This window comes from Taudactylus pleione, unplaced genomic scaffold, assembly GCF_031769625.1.
Source record: "Taudactylus pleione unplaced genomic scaffold, aTauple2 ptg000154l, whole genome shotgun sequence".
NCBI classification, from domain to species: Eukaryota; Metazoa; Chordata; class Amphibia; order Anura; family Myobatrachidae; genus Taudactylus; species Taudactylus pleione.
This window is the reverse complement of record NW_028284556.1, coordinates 30,165,893-30,186,198: the sequence shown is the minus strand read 5'-3', so window position 1 is coordinate 30,186,198 and position 20,306 is coordinate 30,165,893. Positions and strand designations below refer to the sequence as shown.

At 43.8% G+C, this 20,306-nt stretch overlaps 1 protein-coding gene across 1 annotated transcript in view; it reads right to left on the bottom strand.

Annotated features, from left to right (window-relative positions):
• The window catches only part of STX11 (syntaxin 11), a 43,315-nt gene extending 23,576 nt beyond the window's left edge, over positions 1 to 19,739 (bottom strand). Inside the window, exon 1 of the mRNA XM_088474513.1 lies at positions 19,231 to 19,739. The gene's annotated coding sequence lies outside the window, so the exon portion shown is untranslated. The remainder of the gene's footprint in view (positions 1 to 19,230) is intronic.
• Between the last annotated feature and the right edge of the window lie 567 nt (positions 19,740 to 20,306).

Sequence of the window (20,306 nt, the reverse complement as noted above, 5' to 3'; positions counted from 1 at the left end):
AACCACCTGTGATTAGAAGCTTATTTGTACATTGATTTGTATGTTTATATATGATTCATACACTGTTACTATTATTTCTATAGCACTATAAATGATATTTCTACATGTAAAAATAAAAAATTATATTATACATAATGTGGCTACTTGACAGATATTTTCAGGCTCTTTTCTGCCCTTTAAACATGTACGGGTTGATTCAATTACAGGCCCAAGATCGCAGATTTCCATATGCAGCACAGGTTGCGAACAAAAAAAAAAACTGCGTAATTGGAGCAGTTTGTGTTTTCTAGCCAGTGTTTCCACATGGTTGCAACAGCACATCGCAGGCATCCAGTGGCGTCCCCCCTGCTGTGACACGCGATGCAGAGAGAACTGGAGTGCGCGCGACAAAGCCGGGGGGCCTCACAGGAAGGGGGCATGGCATGAACATCCGTTCTGATCACTCGGGAGTGGTGCTGGTGGTGGGGGGTGCATACTGCCCTGTGTGCAGTGAGGCTCCCTCTCTGTCAGGAGCAGAGTACTGTACTTAATGCTACAGTGCCACAACCGGCTCCTGTCACTGAGTCGGCACCATGGAGTCACCCCTTGGCGGGTGACACCAGAGGCTGGCTGGCAACTTTCAGCCTGGGGGCAGACAAAAGCAAGTGGCCCAGTTTTTCTACTAGCGAATGCAAAGTAAAAATGGGCGTGACAGCAATGCTGGTGGCATGGTTTCCGTAGTGTGCGTGTGGTTTAAATATAAGAATTTTACCCTCATATACTTAATTTGCTGACATTGTTATGACAAAATTGTTATGACATACATAAATATCATCTATTGTGTGCGTCTCCTGGGGACTGGGATGAGCAGCTGCGCCCGGCCCTTTGTTCCGCCTTCTCCTGAAGATCTGTCCCACAGTGTGTGTGTCTGACCTGGACAAAGTAGGACGCAATTCATCAATCACAAAACAGGCAGGGTGTATTTCACAGTTAACAAAACGGGCAGGGCGTAGTGCCCTGCTAAAAGTACCTAGTGGGAACACTAATATATACATAAACACATTAAGTCCACACACATGCAGGGGAATTCAATTCAAAGCGATGTTGAATAGCCCCGGGAGGAAGCTCCTGAAGCTATTCAATTCACCCCATGCGATGTTTGGTCAGGCTATAGGATTTCTTCTCGCACCCCCCTAGGGATGCAAGGAGAAATCCGACGAAAGTGCCAGCCGCGCAGCTGTTTGCCGACTCAGTGCGGTGCTAATAGCTGCGTGGGTGGCACTTTAGTCGGAGAATGCCGGTTCTCGCAACTAAACACCCAGGTTATGTCTAAAGAACTGTCATTTTCTGACTTAACAGCGTGCTGAATTGAATAGCTCCAGGAGCTCCCTCCCGGGGCTGTTCAGCATCGCGCTGAATTAAAATCCGCCCATGGACATTATAAAGAACAAAACAACACTCCTCCTTGCAAAGTATATGCCTCACGGACACACATAATTTATATACAACATATGATGGATAGATAGACATCACACACCCACACTGTATATAAGCCCCACCCTCCACTTACCTGGTTTCTAAAAGTGTAGTGAAGACCGTAAGCAGGCTCTCCTGCACTCTGGAGCACTCCTCACCTCTGTCCTCACTGTCTCTCTCCTCCCTGGGTGCCATAAAGCTTTTTTCTGCTCCCAGTCCCTTCCCTGATAGACTCCCCGATAAGCCCCACCCCCTTTTTCCTCCTTCCAGCCTCTAGGGTTCCTGGGAAAGGAAACCTGGCTCCCCATTGGTCGACAGCAGCCATTTCCTTGTAGCTTGGTATGGGGGCAGCCATTTTTTATTAGCCTCTGCAACTTAACCATACACGGGACGATTTTTAACACGATTTTGGCAGTTTCTACAGGTTGGACAGACCAATCGTTTGCAAATAGTTGCATTTTGAGTCTTCTGCGACCCCGATGCGCGTCCCCGCCATCGTCTAGTTGGATTGCAGATCAGATGGTTTTACAGAGAGATCTCAACTGATCGTGTACGATGTGATACACTTCTATGCATCTTATCCAATGATCTTAAAGATCAATCGTACACCATTTGACCACATCTTATGAAGAATTTCAATGGAAATCGTACAACTGATCTTACCAACTTTGAATCTCACCGTGTATGGGGGCCTCCAGATCTCACAACCAGCATAGCTGGGCAGCCCCCGCCGGAGCTGAAGCATCGTCTGCCTGACATGACAGTACGGTAATATCTAAATTCCCTTCATGGAGAGGAGAGGACCCTGACTACCATGACAGTACTACCACAGCCATGTGGCCATTGTACCGGCCCGGGGGGCAGATGGCACCCTGCCCCCCCCCCAGCCCAGTCCGCCACTGGGTGGCCCCCCGGTGTGGCCCGCAACCCCCTTGGGACGCCATTGCGGGCATCGTCCACTATTGAATCCACATCATTAGTGGTTAAAACAGAAAGCACTTCTACAGTATAGAAACAAACCATACAGCAGTGCTTACAAGGAACTAGAACATCGCAACGAAGCACATCCTTTTATATCTATAGGGTCTATTTACCAAGCCTCAGAGAGGGAGAGAGAGGGCAGAGATAAAGTACCAACAAATCAGCTCCTAGGTGTAATTTTTCAAACACAGCCTGTACAGTGACTGTTAGGAACTGTTTGAATGGTATTTTATCTCTCTCCACTGTATCAATATCCAAGGCTTAGTGCATAGACCCCTATGTATTATCGTATCTGCAAATGCAAACCTCTTAAATCAGTTAAGTACTATAGTAGACATACTGTAATCCTATTCCCCTCTTTTATATGTGGCTACAAAGTGTCTCACTGCTTGCAATTTGTACCACCTGTATATCTAAATGTATATTTATAATACCCCAGCATATTTATAGAACTTACAAATAAAGTATTCATTAGGAAATATATAGCTAATAAACAAACTAAAAATATTCATGCTTTGTAATCTTGCAAAGCAGTTTAGAATACACAATATTAATGTAACTAAAGGCCCCCAGCATAATACCATCACTGCTTTTTGCTTTCCTTTTATCTTCTTGTTTATATTCATGCTCTTTTGTTGCGTACTGAACGGATGCAGTTTTAAAATCTGTCTCGACAAAGAACCTCCGGGACCGAAACGTCGACTTTGGTGATGATGTATCAATAAATTATATTTGTTTTTTCTACTTATTAGCGGTGAGTGCCCTCATTTTGGCTCAGCCATAGTTTGGACTCTAGTATAGGAATACCATTATTATTTTTTTCCTTAATGGAGCACCCTGCACACAATGTGACAATATTGGGATGTGAGTGCAGATTATTTTTGCATTATATATATATATATATATATATATATATATATATATATATTTTTATTATTTATTTATTTTTTAGGTGTCAGGACAGACTCAGGGTCCTATTTAATAGCGAAGCATGACCCCTTTAGCGCTCACTAAAGGGGTCATGTCATCCATTTTGTATTCAAACAGCAGTGATCTAAGATTACCGCTCTTTGTCACTGTCGGCAATGGGGACCCAGAGCTGCCTCTCTGGCCTGTCCCCGTCGGGTTACAGTTCTATGCACATGCGCAGACAGAACGTTGCACATACTCATTATACTGAAGCCAGACGCTGGCAGAGTTAGGCTTCGCTGGACCTCGGAGTAAGAGCTTTGTTCTTAAATGAGGCCCCTAGTGGAAAAATAGATACAGGGCCTGGAGGTGCAATGCAGTATGGGAGGGAGCAGGAAGAAAACAGTCTCTTCCTGCTCATCGCTCCTGAGGGCTCACATGCTGCCATCCAGAGATGCTGGAAAAAAGCCTTAATTTCATAAATAGACCCCATAGAAGGGCATCTCACAATTGATGTTGCCTAATTAAAAATGCAAAGCATGGGTACTACAACTTGATAACAACCCCACATACTTCAGAGTTCTCCCTAACTGGAAAACACAGAAAAGTGGTGATTGTTTCCATGGTTCCTCTCTGGCTGCACTTCCTGTGGGACAGCAGGTGACATGGCAGTGCTGGATTTGAGAATCTGCTAATGTTATTGCTCTGCCCCCTGGTACACTGTGACTGCCGGGATCACTTGCTGCGCTAAAGGGGGTGTGCACGTGCCAATGGTGACCTGGAAGGTGGCAAACAAATGATTTAAATAAATAAAAAAAAAAAGTCCTATATATGTTGGCTACAGAACAGAGAGGTGTGGGTGTGAATACAGTTGCATATTCTGCCACAAGCCACCAGTTACCTGTCTTTCTGTAAGCAAATAATTCCAAACAGAGCTGTTCTTCTCAACATGGAAGGGGACATCATTTATAAATAGGAGTAAAAGAACACATCCACTAGGCGATTTATTTGAACGATATAGTTATCGTTCATAAATAGTCTGCAAATCGCTTGCAAAAATGTCTTAAACGACCAGCGATGCATGCTCCCGCTAGTCATTTAGACATCTATCATCGTCCAAACTTGCTGTACAACCTGACGATATCAGCAGGTTCAGCATGTTTGCAGATGATTGATGTGCCTGCACTGAACGACTGCTCGCTCAGTGTAGGCTCATCACAGACTGACAAACAACTGCACGATTATAATGTTGTAATCATGCAGTCTTTTGCCTGTCGTTTAGTGGATGTGTGCCTTAAGTCAGATTTCCAAAAAATGCATATGCTTTACTTAGAAGTCATGAAGCTAAACATATTTCACATCCAATACTTTCATATCCTGTTTAAAAGGTCTTCATAGAAAGCACCAGTGAAACGTAAACTATAAGTGCTGCTGTATAATATATTTTTTTTAAAAAGGGGGGGGGGGGGACAAAGGAATAAAAACTGCAATAACTATAATCTATCTTGAGTAAAATGTATAATTAATATTCTTTTAAAGTAAAACTCGCCCACAATGCTTTGACTTTACAAATCACATCTTGTTTAAAAGGAGTCACCCCACAGCAAAGCAGCCACACCTACCTCCCCTCCCAGGGAAATAGGGGAAGTTCTTGGAAAAGAACTTCCTCTTATTTGTAGCCAGCAGCCATCCTGCCCCATAGCTCCTGGTGCTGGTGGAGCTCCAAAGAGCTCTACTGAGGATGACTGGATGTACAGTAATGCTTGGCCCAGTACAATAGCATGGCTATACTGTATCTCTACTCCCGTCTGCACCATCTCCATCCACCTTGTTTACATCCTTCACACACTCTTTATATGAGCAATTGTATTTTGTTTGATTTGTAACGATGACCGTTCAACACTGCAGAGCAATACAAATATGTGATGAGGATGATGTAGTGCAAATGTACAGGTTGCAGTGTGCTTCCGCTCCTAGCTTCAATCAGAATCATTGCCCATAAAAAGACAACCATTTTCATGGCCGGATTAAGGTTTGTGTGGGACCCGGGGCAACTAACTTGTGGGGGCCCTACCAATAAAATAGTCAATGTGATATGCTGGTGAGGTTATTAAAAAGTATACTGTATAAAATACTGCCAGCACCACAAATGTGTTGCACACACTGTAGTGTCCCCAGTTCACATTATGCCACACAGAACCCCCAGTTCACATATGCCCATACTTACAGACTTTGTAGAACAGCTTTCCGGGAGCAGGCTGGAGAGCTACTGCAGCAGGCTGGATCAGGGGGTGGGGACAGACTGGTGACATAATTAGGCCCCATCCTTTTCCCTGAAAAGTCCCAGATTTGTGGGTCTGCGAGGAGGGGGCGGGGCTAAATGATGCAAATCATGTAATTTATCTCCACTCCCTCCTCGCGGACCCAAATTCCCCATCATGCCTGCTTCACTAGCAAGTGGGCAGGATGCAAAAGATCTGCCTACACTTCCGGGGTTGTGAGGGGGTCATCCGAAAAATTGGGAGCCTCCCGCGACTTCTGGGAGTGTAGGCAAGTATGCATATGCCACAGTGCCCCCCACACTGGTGATGTAGCCATGTGTGGGGGATCTCTAGGCGACTGCCCATTGCCACCCTGTTAATCTGGCCCTGTCCATTTTAAGATGAATCAAGGTCAATCACAGCATTTTCTCCAGGATCTGTTCCTTGACTCTTTACCTTATAAAACGGTTTACGTTAAACTGTTGGCCCCATCACTAATGCAATGGTCCCAGGGCATAAATGATTGAGACCCACTACTGTGTGGTGGAAGATGGCCCTAGGGGAGAGGTATATATTTTGCTCCTTGACCAATGACTCAAAGTACAGTGATAGAGGGAATGCCGTTCATTACAAAGCCTCTCAGGTCACACAAGTCTGGCAGTTAAAACAGTAATAAAGGTGAGTAAACAGCTAAAGATCTGTGTAGTTACACAAATCAGTATAGCTCAAATAAAAATTGCATCATTTCCTCAGAGTAAAGTTCACACAGGTGTTCTTAAATTGATTTGTTTTTATTACTCATTATAATCTACCACAATAGCTAGAAAAATTGTGACTACCCAGATCTTCTACAACTATAAAACCTGAAAACACTACCTAGGTTTGTCCAGTATAAAAGAGAGCATTGTAACACTCTTCCAGTCGTTTGGCTGCTATTTTTAAAGCAATATCCATCATTCAACTGACATATGTTAATTGAATGATACATGTATATACACAATATTAAGCTTTGTTTTCTTTTACAATTTAGAACTTTTCTGAGGGGATGTAGTTATGAGACCACCCGTCTCAATACAGACATCGAAATCCCGACAAGGGACTTAAGATAAGTGGCAAAATACCGACGCATATCTTAATCCCGACGCCGGAACGGCAAAGGACGCAAGCCCGAACAAGGCAAGTCCAGGGCACCCTTAGGGGTTAGGTACCCCTAGGAAGGAGGGTTAGACACCCCCCCAGAAGGGTTTGGGTTTAGGGGGGGGGGTTAGGGTACCCGAGGGGGAGGTTAGGCACCTCCAAGGAAGGGTTAGGGTTGGGAGGGGAGGAGAGGGGTAGGGATAGAGTACTTACCTGTCCTGTCGGGATCTTCTCCTCTCGGGCTGCCGGCGTCGGGATATGAACCCATTCCTTTCTGAGCTGGGGCATGTTTTATAGTCATATACAGCCTCAGGTCTTAAATGTGATTAACAGATGACACTGTAATAAACTGCATTTGTCCAGGGGACACTCTGCTGGACCCTAAACCCAGGAGGATGCTTATGTGCCATAATGAGCTAGATATATTAAACTGTGGAGAAAGATAAAGTGGAGAGTGATAAAGTACCAACAGCAAAGATGACAGGAACTGATTGGTTGGTACTTTCTCTCTCTCTCTCTCCCCAAGGCTTGATACATCTCCCCCAATGTGTGGTAGAGGTTCAACACTGCCTGTATATACAGTAGGGAAGGGGACAGAGAGGAGTTGCTAGCTACCACGCTGGGAGCCATAGAACTGTTCTACGTTATGAATGGGATGTAGACAGCACCCCAGTGCATACAATGCCGACAGAAAGAATCCCAGAGCCAGAATTCCGACAGTAGTCAGAATCCTGATGGCTGCGATCCCAATGGTGAGTATTAGGGTTAGGGGTTAAGCGCCGGGAGAGGTGGGTTAGGAAAAGGGTTAGATTACTTAACTGCATATGTCGAGATTGCCGGATTACGCTGCCAAGATTCTGACCACCGGGATCGCATACCCAAACCATATGGACAGTAGCTTGCTAGCTGGGTATGAATCTGCAGGTCAATCGGCTGTGCAAAATAAGTTTCAGAATAGTTGTACTTGTACCCTTTGCTGTTGGTATGCTCCAGCATATGTAGTAGATATTTCCCTTACAATTATCCAGCTCAATTTCTGGTCTTGGCCTCTAGCATTTAGAAAAATAGGTCCAGCCTTTACTTATGATATAAAAGTGTTGCATACAAAAGCAGTAGTACATCACCTGACCGGTCGTGTCATTTTTAACATATAATGATGTATGGATATCTAGTCCTCATTTAAATGCAATCGACAGATTAGTCAGCAACTACCATCATTACAGTGTAATATAAAAAGCACAACTTTACATAAAGATTAAAAACTTTCTGTAGTTTGGTCTCAGCCATATTGCCAAGTATAAACATATGAAGTAGTATACTTATTTATGTGAACTCTATCCACTGTAAAATATCAGTAAATGAGCACTCCCTGTAAAATATATTATTTTGACACTACACTCCTGAATGACTTAGAGCCTATGTTTTCTTAAATATAGCCTATTTTCTTCTATCATACAGTAAATATTAAATAAACCGTTTTCAGTCATGATAATGTTCCTAGAACGTAGTCTTTTCTTGTAGTCGTCAATGATCTCCACATTTCAACCTCAACAGAACCCTCCCTATTCCCGTATATGGATCACAAAGCTGCAGCAGAGATTGCCGCAGCTCATAGTCCCCGTACAATAAAGCGGTTACTCAGAAATAAATGTAATATATTAAAGTAGTCCTAGGTACATATGAACAGCAGCATTAGAAACCCGGTTTTAAATTATGAATCACTGGAAGTTCATGAATTATACTACATAAATGCAAAATATGCTATTTTTGTGCATCACAGAGGAATTTTTGGACAGGTTAAATGGTTTATTTATCACCCTTAAGCTTTTGTAAACTAATAATTGAGTCAACCACAAATTCTATAAAGTACCAATACATTTAAAACATTTAAAACAAAGCAAAAAATTTGATTAACTAAAACATTCTGGACATACCTTGTAATCTTTAATGATCTGACCCTGATGGATAGGTATATAAACAATGAATTATGTTATACTATTATATTATACTTGCCTACTCTTCTGGAATGTCTGGAAAAGTCCCTAATTTCGGGAAGTTCTCCTACACTCCCTGGAGCGTAGAACAACCTCTCAGATCACATCATCTTCTTGAGCCAAGTGGGTAAGGCAGGTGCTTGATAACTTCAATCGCTGCCAATTGCAGAATCATAGGCTTCATCCCCCACTGTCCAATGGCACAAAGCATCTCACTGAGTGGTGGGGGGTGGGGCCTTGATGCAATTGGTTCTGCAGTTACAATGTGGCTCTTGGGGAGAAGATTAAATTCTCAGCAATGGCCATAAAGTTACCGATAAAGACACTTTGTGATCAGTAACATATCTAACTCTCCCTTACGCCCCATAGAGGGCGCAGAAAAAAATATTGATAGTTTGGTTACCATAATGTAGATCACATTGAATTCCCGTGTCCAAACATCACCAATACAGAAAAGTAACATGACCACAACACAGATGAACATCCATAATGGATTATGGGGCCTATTAATCAATTTAGATCCGATAATTTAAATTTATTATGCCACCATTTACCAAAACAAACATCCAGGGGACAGATGCTCCAACAGGAGCTTGTCTCTGCAATGTGTAAAGATAAATTGCTTTCCAATGAAATTACTTTACTTTCAGTTTCAGGGGCCTGCCACACTACCATGCATGTGTAAGCAGAGAGTACCAGGAAAGGGATCATACGGATCCCTCTCCCAGTAACTATAGTGATCTGTAGCCCATAAGTTAAACCTCCCTTCGTGGTACCTAACCCCCCACCAACTAGTGCCTAAGCCTCCCTTCCCGCACCCTAAACCTAACCCTCCACAGTGGTGCCTAACGGCCCCCATGCACTGTGAGATTCAAAGTTGGTAAGATCAGTTGTACGATTTCCCTTGAAATTCTTCATAAGATGTGGTCAAATGGTGTACGATTGATCATTAAGATCATAGGATAAGATGCATAGAAGTGTTTCACATCGTACACGATCAGTTGAGATCTCTCTGCAAAACCATCTGATCTGCGATCCAACTAGACGATGGCGGGGACGCGCATCGGGGTCACAGAAGACTCAAAATACAACTATTTTCAAACGATTGGTCTGTCCAACCTGTATAACTGCCAAAATCGTGTTAAAAATCATCCTGTGTATGGCCACCTTAACCCTCCCTCCTCATAGCCTAACCCTAAGCTCCCCCCGAGGGTTCCTAAAAATAACCCTCCTCCCCCTGCGGCTAAGGCCTAACAAGCCCTGCTTATCTTCGTTTTGGATGCCAGCTGTCAGGATTTTGGAGTCGGGATAAAGACAGGTATTGGGGATTTCAACACCTATCTTTAGTTCCGGGTCAGGCTTCCGATGGCCAGCATTCCGGCAGCAAGTAATATAAAAACTATATACCGCTAACGTCATCTGAAGATGGCATTATCTACCGGGGCCACTTTAAGCAATTTTTCTATAAAAAGATAGGTAGCAACCAGTCAGCTTCCATAGACAACTTCTACACCTATCCTATTTAGAAGGTCTTAAACATCTCCCATCTGAGTCATCAAAGAAGGAAAATATTGCTTTAACCACTTAAATGGCTAATATATTTTCCCAAAAACGCTCAGAAATTGTCTGGTTTTTTTTTAATGACTGAATTAGGTCAAGAACATCTTTTTTTTAAAAAATATCCAAAGCTATTTTATAAAAAAATAAATTTTAAACACTGTATACCTTAAAACTACAAATTTTTATGGTATACTTTAGTGATGGTCGATGGGTTCAACCATCAATAGAAATCATGGATTGCAGCCACCAATGTTCCCTTAACACCAGTTGGGGGCAGCCATCGTCGGTGCAGTAACAGTGCCCATCAGTGATTGCAAACCATCGATAGTCTATGACAAGTGGTTTTGCCAACAGCCGATGGCCATCCCTAGTATACTGTATAGCAGGGGTGGTTATTGCCCACCCTGACTGTATAGTATACTATCCCTAATTGGACGCCCCGTATCGAGAATTGATCGATACAGGACCGCCATTATAAAAATAAAATTGCCTATAATGTTAAAAATGTAAAAAAAATATACAAGATTGTAAAAGAAAAAAAAAAATACACACACACACACAGGTCAGATCTCCTATATTCGAAAATATGTTATCATCATGATGTGCCCTGATGTCATGACGACACTGTCCAATGACTGCCGGCGAAGGAGTGGCTTTGCAGCCAGCCATTCTCTCACCAGCTACTTCTCCACAGCGCCAGAGCTCCCTGCAGACGACACTGGACCCCGCAATGAGAGATCGGGGACAGAGTTCTGGGTAGCCTGGCCAGGGGAGGAGTGGATGGAGGTGCCGCTGGCTGCGCGGGCTGGGGACAGAGCTTTAGCTGCCATGGCTGCTGCTTCTGTAGTTGTCACAGTCAGCCACGCTGGGGGAAGGGAAGTGCCACCAGCTCCCCCCGGACTGAACAGACCAGCAGCTGCGGCTACCAGGAGCCGCGGATACTGGTTCTATTAGAGGAGTCACAGCCGCGCATGGTGAGTAAGGGGTGGGGGTGCTGCCGGCTGCCCGGGCAGGGGACACAGCAGGGCAGCCGTGCTGGGAGGGAGTTTAGGCAGGCTGCCCGATCACTGCTGGCCACAGTGATCGGGACACAGCAGCAGCCATGGCTACCAGGATCTGCATCTGCTGCTTCTATTGATGACACGGAACTGCAGCTGTGCCGGAAGGGGGTCCCGCTGGGCCCAATCACTGTGGCCAGCTGTGATCAGGACACAGTGGAGGGGAATCCGAGGGTGCAGAGGGACATGCTGTCCGTGCATCTGTTTATTTTTTTACAAACAGATGCATGTATCACGGATCTCCCTGATCCGTGCATGCATCTGTCTGCTATCGCACACGATCTAATGAATATGCAAATCATAATTAGTTATAGCCAAGTTAAAAACACAATCAGAGGGATCTTGAGCACTCGTGCTTACTGCTCAGCTGTATGTATCTGTGTGTGCAGTGTGCACTGGTGGCCCTCATTGCAGAAGATGTCCGGGGGGCATATAGCACCCACGGCCCAGCCCGACCCTGCTTAGAGCTTCATCCAATTAGGTGCGAGTTTGCAAATGTGAGTTTGTTTATTGAAACTTGCAGACCCAAGAAACTTCCCTGGACACCAAAAAAAAAAATGGCTACTAAGATAGCCGGACCATATAAAAGGCTGTTATTGGCTATAAAGTAAATTAATGGAGGTTGTTAGAAGGTGTCAAATGGCTAATTTTTGTACACGTTTTTTTTATCAATGGCTGAAAAATGATAGCAAGCAAGTGTTTTTCAGCAAATTAAAGTATTTCCCTAGTGCCCAGAGTCTACTGAATGTGCTAGTATGCTGCGGCCGCCGGAGAGAGGAGGGGGCCCCGGATGGTGAGTAAACAAGGGCCCCCCTCCTCTCTAAATACACCCCTGGCTCGCAGAACCCATCTCGCACATAATTGGATTGACCATTCAACATAATTAGACACTTGTATACACTTTCTCACAAGCATCAATTGTACCAGGAGCATATATAAGTGTTAGCAGTTGGTAAAATACAATGGAGCACTAAAGGGGCCTATCCATTACGCAACATGAAAAACTGAACGTCTAGCGTTCAGTCCTTCAGGTCACCGGGTGCGGTGCGTTCACTGAACGTCATTCACTGCAGGAAACCGATCTCCCTATCTGCTAACATGTGGAACCTGACCCGGTTGACCAGCATGTTCGGCAGATGTTCGTGCACGCTGGTCCTTGCCGGCTATCCATTACACGACTTTGTGAACAATGCGACCAAAACCTCCTGGTAGTTGAACTGCATCAAGTAGAAAGTACAAGGTTTCATCTAAGCTTTTACCTACACCCATATCTACAAACCCTTACTAAGACGTACTGTACAAAGAAATTCTTATAGCCAATTACAAATGTACACAGAGTACAATGCAGGTTTGTGAATAGGTTAAGTTTTGTTTCTTCACAAAAACACCTCCTGAGACAAGTTCACACATGTAACAGAGTGAAATTAGCTCATTAAACTGTTTGCTGTATCACATTTAAATGCAAGTATTTTGTGTTCACAAGAGAACCAGCAGAGCTGCTATTATGCAGAGAGACCTACAGTATGCAGCACATTAACTTTGCTTAGCATTACAAATGCCCAGGGTAGAAGGGAGACTGCCACTATTATAATATTACTGGAAGGGAAGGGGATTTAAGAAAACCCTGTTTTCAGGAGTGTTTAGCTGACAACAGACATAGCGATGTGCTCATGATCAGCCGATGTGTACGATTTGTGTACGATTTCCCTTGAAAATCTCCCCGGTAGCTCTGCACACAATTTGGTGTGCAATCTTCATACAATCTCTCCTGCATCCAGACTTTCACAGTGAATCGCCTCCTAGGTTGTAAGATCTGCCATACTGCACGGCAGATCTGACGATGTGATGTGCGACCAGCGGGAACGCTCATCGTGAGTGGGGACTCGCGATTTACTCAGGATTGGCCATATTTTACACAATCTGTCTTTCCAATGTTTCGGAATCGGCCAGATCGGGTAAAATATCGCTATGTGTGTGGCCAGCATTACAGATTAAATCCAAACTGCAGATTTCTCATAATAAGCCTATTTTAATGATATAATTGGGATTACTTTTTAGATTTTCATTCCGTTTTTCTATTCATGCTGAACATGTGTATGTTATGGCAGTGGTCTCCAACCCGTAGCTCGCGAGATACCGGTAACTTGCGGCCGTAATTTGGGTAGCTCTCCTAGTTGCTGTACTGCCGAGTAAACTAGGAGGAGGTGACCTCTGACAAAGCCGTGGGTGGAGCGATGGGGAAGCGCGTCAGGTGATTGCCAAAGGGCGACAATATGTAGCGGACACAGTCTGGACATCACAGGAGTCGACTGCATTTGGGGCGTGTGACTCCTGCTCAGCCCTGCTGAAGAGTCACACAGCAGCTCTGCCTATATCTTTTGCTCCTCTACTGTACTTACTACCTTGGAGCCGGTAATTACAAGTGACATATGCAACAATATCATTGTATTAATTAAATGCATTGTTGATTTCTATTAAACATTTTTTTCATTTTCATTAAATGATCTTTCATTTTTCGGTTATTAGCCAGATTTTTATTTTTTTTTTTCAAAAATGTTAGTAGCTCCTCAGGAGGTTTCATTTTTCTTGAGTATCTCACATCCCAATTAAGGTTGGCGACCACTGGTTTATGGTATAACATGGTTCAATTTGCTTTAATTAAGTTTACTTAAAACTAGATGCAAGTACCAAAGTTAATATGAAAAAAAAAAAAAAAAAAAAAAAAAAAGGTGCCAGGACCAGGATTGTGTGCAGAAGGAGACAGTGTTTACCAGCCCGATTCATTGCAGCTCTATGGTATGCAAACAAATAGGAGCAAGGATTATAATCTCAGTTATATATACTTGCCTACTCTCCTGAAAATCGGGTGGCACTCCTGACCACCCGGAAGAGTAGGCGAGTCTCCTGGAACGGCTGCCATCGGCCCACACCACCCCCATTACAGTTCGCACCCCACTTCCCGAGCAAAAGTGGGCAGTGCGGGGGGGTGGCAATGATGAGATTCGTGCTGAAACACATTGTAGCCCCGCCCCCATTGTACAGTGCCTGTAACATTGGCTCTGTACAGCAGGGGGCGGGTCCACGATGACGCGATTGAGCCACCACACTCCACGCACTGCCCACCCATTGCTATATCACGCCCCCCTGTTGTAATGTGGACGCAGACCAGAAAGTGGGGGCAGCCAGAAAGTAGGTAAGACTTCAGTTATGGTAGCGTGAGAGGTTCTGATGGATCTTCAACGTTAAGTGAATCTCCCTTATTATGCAACTTGGCTATTACATATTGCATTTTTTTCACTGCTATGGGACCTATTGATCATTAAAATTTGCGGCAGATTCCCCGAAGACTCCTCACAAAAATATTTAGTATCATCCCAATGTATGAAGGAGGGTCCCTCCATTTCCTACATAGGTTTCTATAGGGGAAGCGATGCTGTTGATTTATCAAACTAAGGAATACCAAGCATTCTGGAATTTGGCCACAGAACCTGTGCAATTCATGAGTGTCCTGGATTAAAGTTATAGTATGGTAAACCTTCTACCAGCAATTGCTGGTGCGCATGTATGATCAGTAGACCGCGCATGCACAGGATTCCCAGCACAGGAGGGAAGAAATTGCTGATGCGGTCTCTTCATCTGAGAACATCGCAGAGACTTGCTCTTTTTGGAGCCCCTGTCCCTGCGTGTGCTATTTAAACACATCTGGGCGGTATAATCGCATTCTGTAATACGATTTAGGGCGCCAAAATCGTACCCAGATCGCATTGCAGATGCATTATAAAAGGTCCTCTAAATGTCTAAGACTGGGTACACACGCAAAGATTTTCTGTCCAACCATCCAACTAGATGATTGGTTGGAATGAAAATCTGGTAACGTATGGGAGTAACTGATGATCAGCAATTTGCTCCTAAATGCCAGAAAACAGATGAAAATGGTCATCAGACAAGTTTGTTAAATGTTTGATCTAAACAATTTGTTCAAACAACAGTTTTTGTCCATTTTCCGGCATTTGAGAGCAAATTGCTGATTGTCATTTGCTTTCATACCTTACCAGATTTTCATTCCAACCAAACTAGTAGGTTGGACAGAAAATCTTTACGTGTGTATGCACCTTAAGGGGACTATAAATGGGTTGGCTACAGGATCCCGGTGGTCGGGATGCCGGCAGTCAGAATACCGACAACAGCATCCCAAGTGACAGAATTAGGTAAATATCCTAACCCTCCCCCTAACCCACCTTTTACAGCAGCCTAACCCTAACCCTCCCCCCCTGCAGCCTAACCCTCCCCCTAGTGCCAAACCCTAATGGAGCGTACACACGGTCAGATTTGTCAGATTTGTCAGATGAACGACTGAACGATTAAACGATTTGAACGATTTGAACGATTTTACCAAAGTTTTGAACGATTTGAACAATTTTTGACTGCATTAAAATGAATGGAATCGTCCAAGTCTGACTGCAAACCCATCAGATGTCAGATATCGTTATCTGACAAACGGGAACGCGCATCGTTGATCGTCCATCGTTCAGGCATGTCAGATATGAACGATTTTCCTTCAGATATGAACGACTGAACGATTTTTAAATCGTTATCGTCCATATCCGAAGAAAAAATCTGATCGTGTGTATGCACCATAAAAATACTTACAGTCAAGGTGTCAGTGGTCGGTATTCCAGCACCGGGATTCTACCCACCGATTCTACAAGATTTTAGTAATCCTGCAATTTACCAAGAGCTTACTGTAGGTTACAGCAATCCCCATTATATTGTTTTTGAAATGGGAACTGCAGTCTCCTCAAATTTAAGTTGCCCATGTGCATCAGGCATGCCTGCTATGAACATGGCAGCAAAGTTATAGCGTAGCCATTACTCAACTAATTCACTTCAACAAGATGGATTTTATCGGAGCCACTCTCCTGGTCAGTGATCCTCAATAAGTAGCACCAAAATACAAGCATCCAAAATTACCGCTATACGCAGCATAAGGAATGTTCGTTTTCAGGGCAGTAGTGTCATTATTTATAAATAGGGCCCTAGGTGACTAAAGTCCTCCCAATACTTTTCTTCAGCTTTTAACTTCAATTTGGACCTTTACTGCATGACAACACATATTGGCGGCATTTAAAAAAAGAAGTTATCAAAAGAATTGTTATAATAAAGTTCAGTAGAGGGGCCATTGGTCCGAAGCACAGGCGATTTTTATTTCCTCCTAATTGGTGAGAAAAAGGGCTGGATAAAGGACTGTGGGGGCCCTGATGTCCAGGGGCAATATTTCTTCATGATCATTTTGATAAAATGTCCCCCTGGATTTCCCCATTAATAGGCTCAGTCTACAGCCCATAAAATATAAATACTGCATATTATTTGGTTTTAACAACTGAAATGCATCCTCTGGCTCAGCAGTGATTAGATCATGAGATACCAGGGTGTGGCTGTATAAACTAAAACAACTTTGCTCAGATTTCGCATAATTTGATGCCTCATGTTGGGTTTGAATTTTTTTTTTTTACTGTATATGGCATAGGGTTCCTTCTGGCAATTTCGTTTTCAGTGTTCGCACCAGGCGCCAAAAATTTGTGATAAAAAAATTGGTGTCCAACTCCACTGTGCTCTGGGTCCCATCACATATTATGGGGCGTGAGGGCAAGCAGCAGTTGTGACACCCAGGCACCCTGGTGCCTGAACCTATCCTCCCCTCTAGTGCCTAATTCTAACCTCTCCCTGCCCGCACCCTCTCCCTAGTGCCTAACCCCTAAACCTAACCCTTCTCCCCCCCACTACTTACCTTTGGCATAACGGCGCCGGTAAGGTAAGCATCAGAATCCAGACCTCCGGGATGTTGACCGCATAGGGGCAGGCAGTGCTAGGGGAAGGGAGGGGGTAAGGGAAGTCTGGGAGATGGTGCAGAAAACATATTGTTGGTTTTTATTGGTAGGAACATAGTAATGAAGGACAGAAAAATATTTTTTTAACAACAAAAATGTGAAAAGAAAAAGAATAATATAGGCGAGACTCTAGGGGATAATGGGCCCCATTTACAAACGAAATGAAATACCAGCGGGAATTTTCATTTAGTATCACTGTGATACAAACCAAAATTCCACTGGTATGTAGTAATACGTACCCCTGCGGCGAGGTCCAGCGAAGTCGAAGTCCTCAGCAAGGTCCTCTGCTGGGCTGTTGGCAGCCTAACACTGCCAGCGACGGGCCTCCAGTGTTATGCACATGCGCGACAGTCCATCTGCGCATGACACGGTGACACGGAATTGCCTGGAAGGCTTCGCTGTAGCCGGAAAGACACCGCCGGGTCTCCATTGCCGGCAATGGGGCCTGCATCGCTCTCACCATCTAAAATATGGCGAGAGCAATGCTGTAAAAACAGCGGTAATTTTAGATTACCGCCGTTTACTAAATACAGAAACCTAGCATAAACCCTTTAGCGAGTGCTAAAGGGGTTATTTTTCGTTTGTAAATGGGGCCCATATTTACTAAAGTGTGGGTTTTTAGAAATGGAGATGTTACACATAGCAAGTTAGCAACCAGTCAGATTCTACCTATTTGTCTAGCACCTTCTAGAATATAATAGCTAGAATCTGATTGGTTGCTATGGGCAATATCAATGGGGACCCACCCATTCTGCAAAAGTGAGTATCCGGTCCTCATTTTCAGGAAAAATATGCGCTATGACGCGTATTTGCGATCACTTAGATTCCTCTCTATAGTTCAGTGACAGATGACTGTCAGTAATGAAAATATATAGAGAAATCAGAGTATTTCCCACATACGCACACATTTGATATAAATTGACAAACATTGGGGGGGGATACCCCTGGATTTCCCACAAACTAACATCGCAGCTTGTGCTGTTCCACCACAAAGTTGCGTGTCCATAATGTCTATTTCTCATTAAATATTAGAGGCATATTCCCCTTAAACACCCATTTTCAGGGGATACCTGCAAATATTTAGTATCACCCTAATGTATGAAGGAGGGAATGCAGCAGATATCTGTTGCGGCCCCTCCATTTCACAGCAGCCCCCATAGATTTCTATGGGGGATGCAATGCTGTCAGATTTACCAAGAGTTTGGTGCCCGCCGCTAGTGCCATCTGAAGAAGGCATTGTGCTGCTGAAGCCTATGGGCTATACTTCGTACAATTTACAGAGATGGAGCAATGGCTGCCACGTATGCACTCTGTGGTCTCCTCACTCTGTGCACAACGGAGCAGTATATTCATGTCCCGCAATGCGATTATTGGCACTAATATCACACCCAAGCGCATTGCAAATGCAATTGATAAATGGGCCCCATACCCAACAGCATTAACTGCAGACCGAGAGTTTGTGAAGTAATTACCAAACACCAGTACGGGCATGTATTCCATACCAAGTACAGGTAAGGCAAACACTAATCACAATTACATTTTATTTAGTAGCAGGTGCTCCCAAAGGTTACTTGCCCTGGTACACCTACATTTATCTTGATGATATTGTACGTCCCAGCTTTATGTATGTCTTGTGCTGCAACAAACATAAGAAAATATTTACTTTATTCACTTATTACCTCTATGACTAAAACCTGATCAGCACATTATCCAGCCAGGGATGCTCTGTGGAATTCCTTATGTTATCACTGCAGTCTGTGAGCCCAATGCTATCCTCTAGCCAAAAGTAAATAAAAACCATGTACTATAAAATGAGTGATTGGTGCTAGAGGAAAATAACATTACACACTACAAATACATAAGCCTGTAACTTTTTACCCTGCAGTAACCAGACTATTCTCCATGTAGGACTGATGACACGTGTATGTATTACACGGAAACAATAAATACGACAATTGTACTGTAGGTCAGGAAACATAGAACTTACTGTTAGTATAAGCTGCAGCTACTGAGGTCCCTCGCTCCGTACTAGAAACAGATGAAGTAAGACATCAGACGCTTCATTCCGGTCATTACCTACTATACGTGTCCGGTAAAGCGCAGTAAGCAGCATGTGCGTTATACCTCCCTGATGATCAATGAGTAATAATAACCTTGTTCCATTTTAGCAGAGCTGTCTGCCCTGTGTCTGTGTCTCATACAGGTGGGAGGGAAACTGTCAGGAGGAAGCAGCTTGTGCTGCGATTTACTACTGCGACTGAGAGGAGGTGTTTCCACCCCCGCCATCCGTCCACCTTCACTCCTGTGATTTCAGGCAGCACAGCGCTGTGTGCTCGGTGCTCACTGACTGCGAGCTTGTGTGTATTGTTACTATTGCTATCGTACCTCGTTCAAATAGGGTATATGGTTTATAATTGGAGGTTATTGCAGAGTTAGACGGCCATTGCATACGTCTCAGTGGTTCTTAACACCAGTCCAGAAGTACACCGAACAGGTCATGTTTTCTGGATTTCTTTAATCATGCACAGGTGAGTTTTTTATTTTACCTGAGTCCTTAATTTTTCCACCTGTTTCCATGACCTGTTAGGGGTACTTGACTGGTGTTGAGAGAGACCCACTGGTCTACATGATTAGACAAATCATCTTCTGCATGCAAATTAACAGAGAACATACGATTTTGATGGGTTGTGACACCAGCCCCTCTTACTATACTGTATATGCTCATCTGTATGAAACGCACCATTAGCATTACGTTTGTAGGCCAAAATGCATATTAATATGACCGATACATAACATAGGCAGAGAGCATTAGACTTGCACAAGTGTCATCATTGGTATAATAAGCCAGCCTCCAGTGTTTCATTTATGGTCTGTTCCGCCTCCCTCCTACTGGTTACTGTTGTGACAGTAATTGTGGTATGGGGAATTTACAAAGTGGAAACTCACATTAGCATGGGACTGGTCTATATGTAGTCGGTAGCCCATAACAAGCAGATGCAAGTGATCTTCCTAGAAATTGATAATTAATAGTACAAATTGCGCCAAATAGCCATGTTTGGTGCA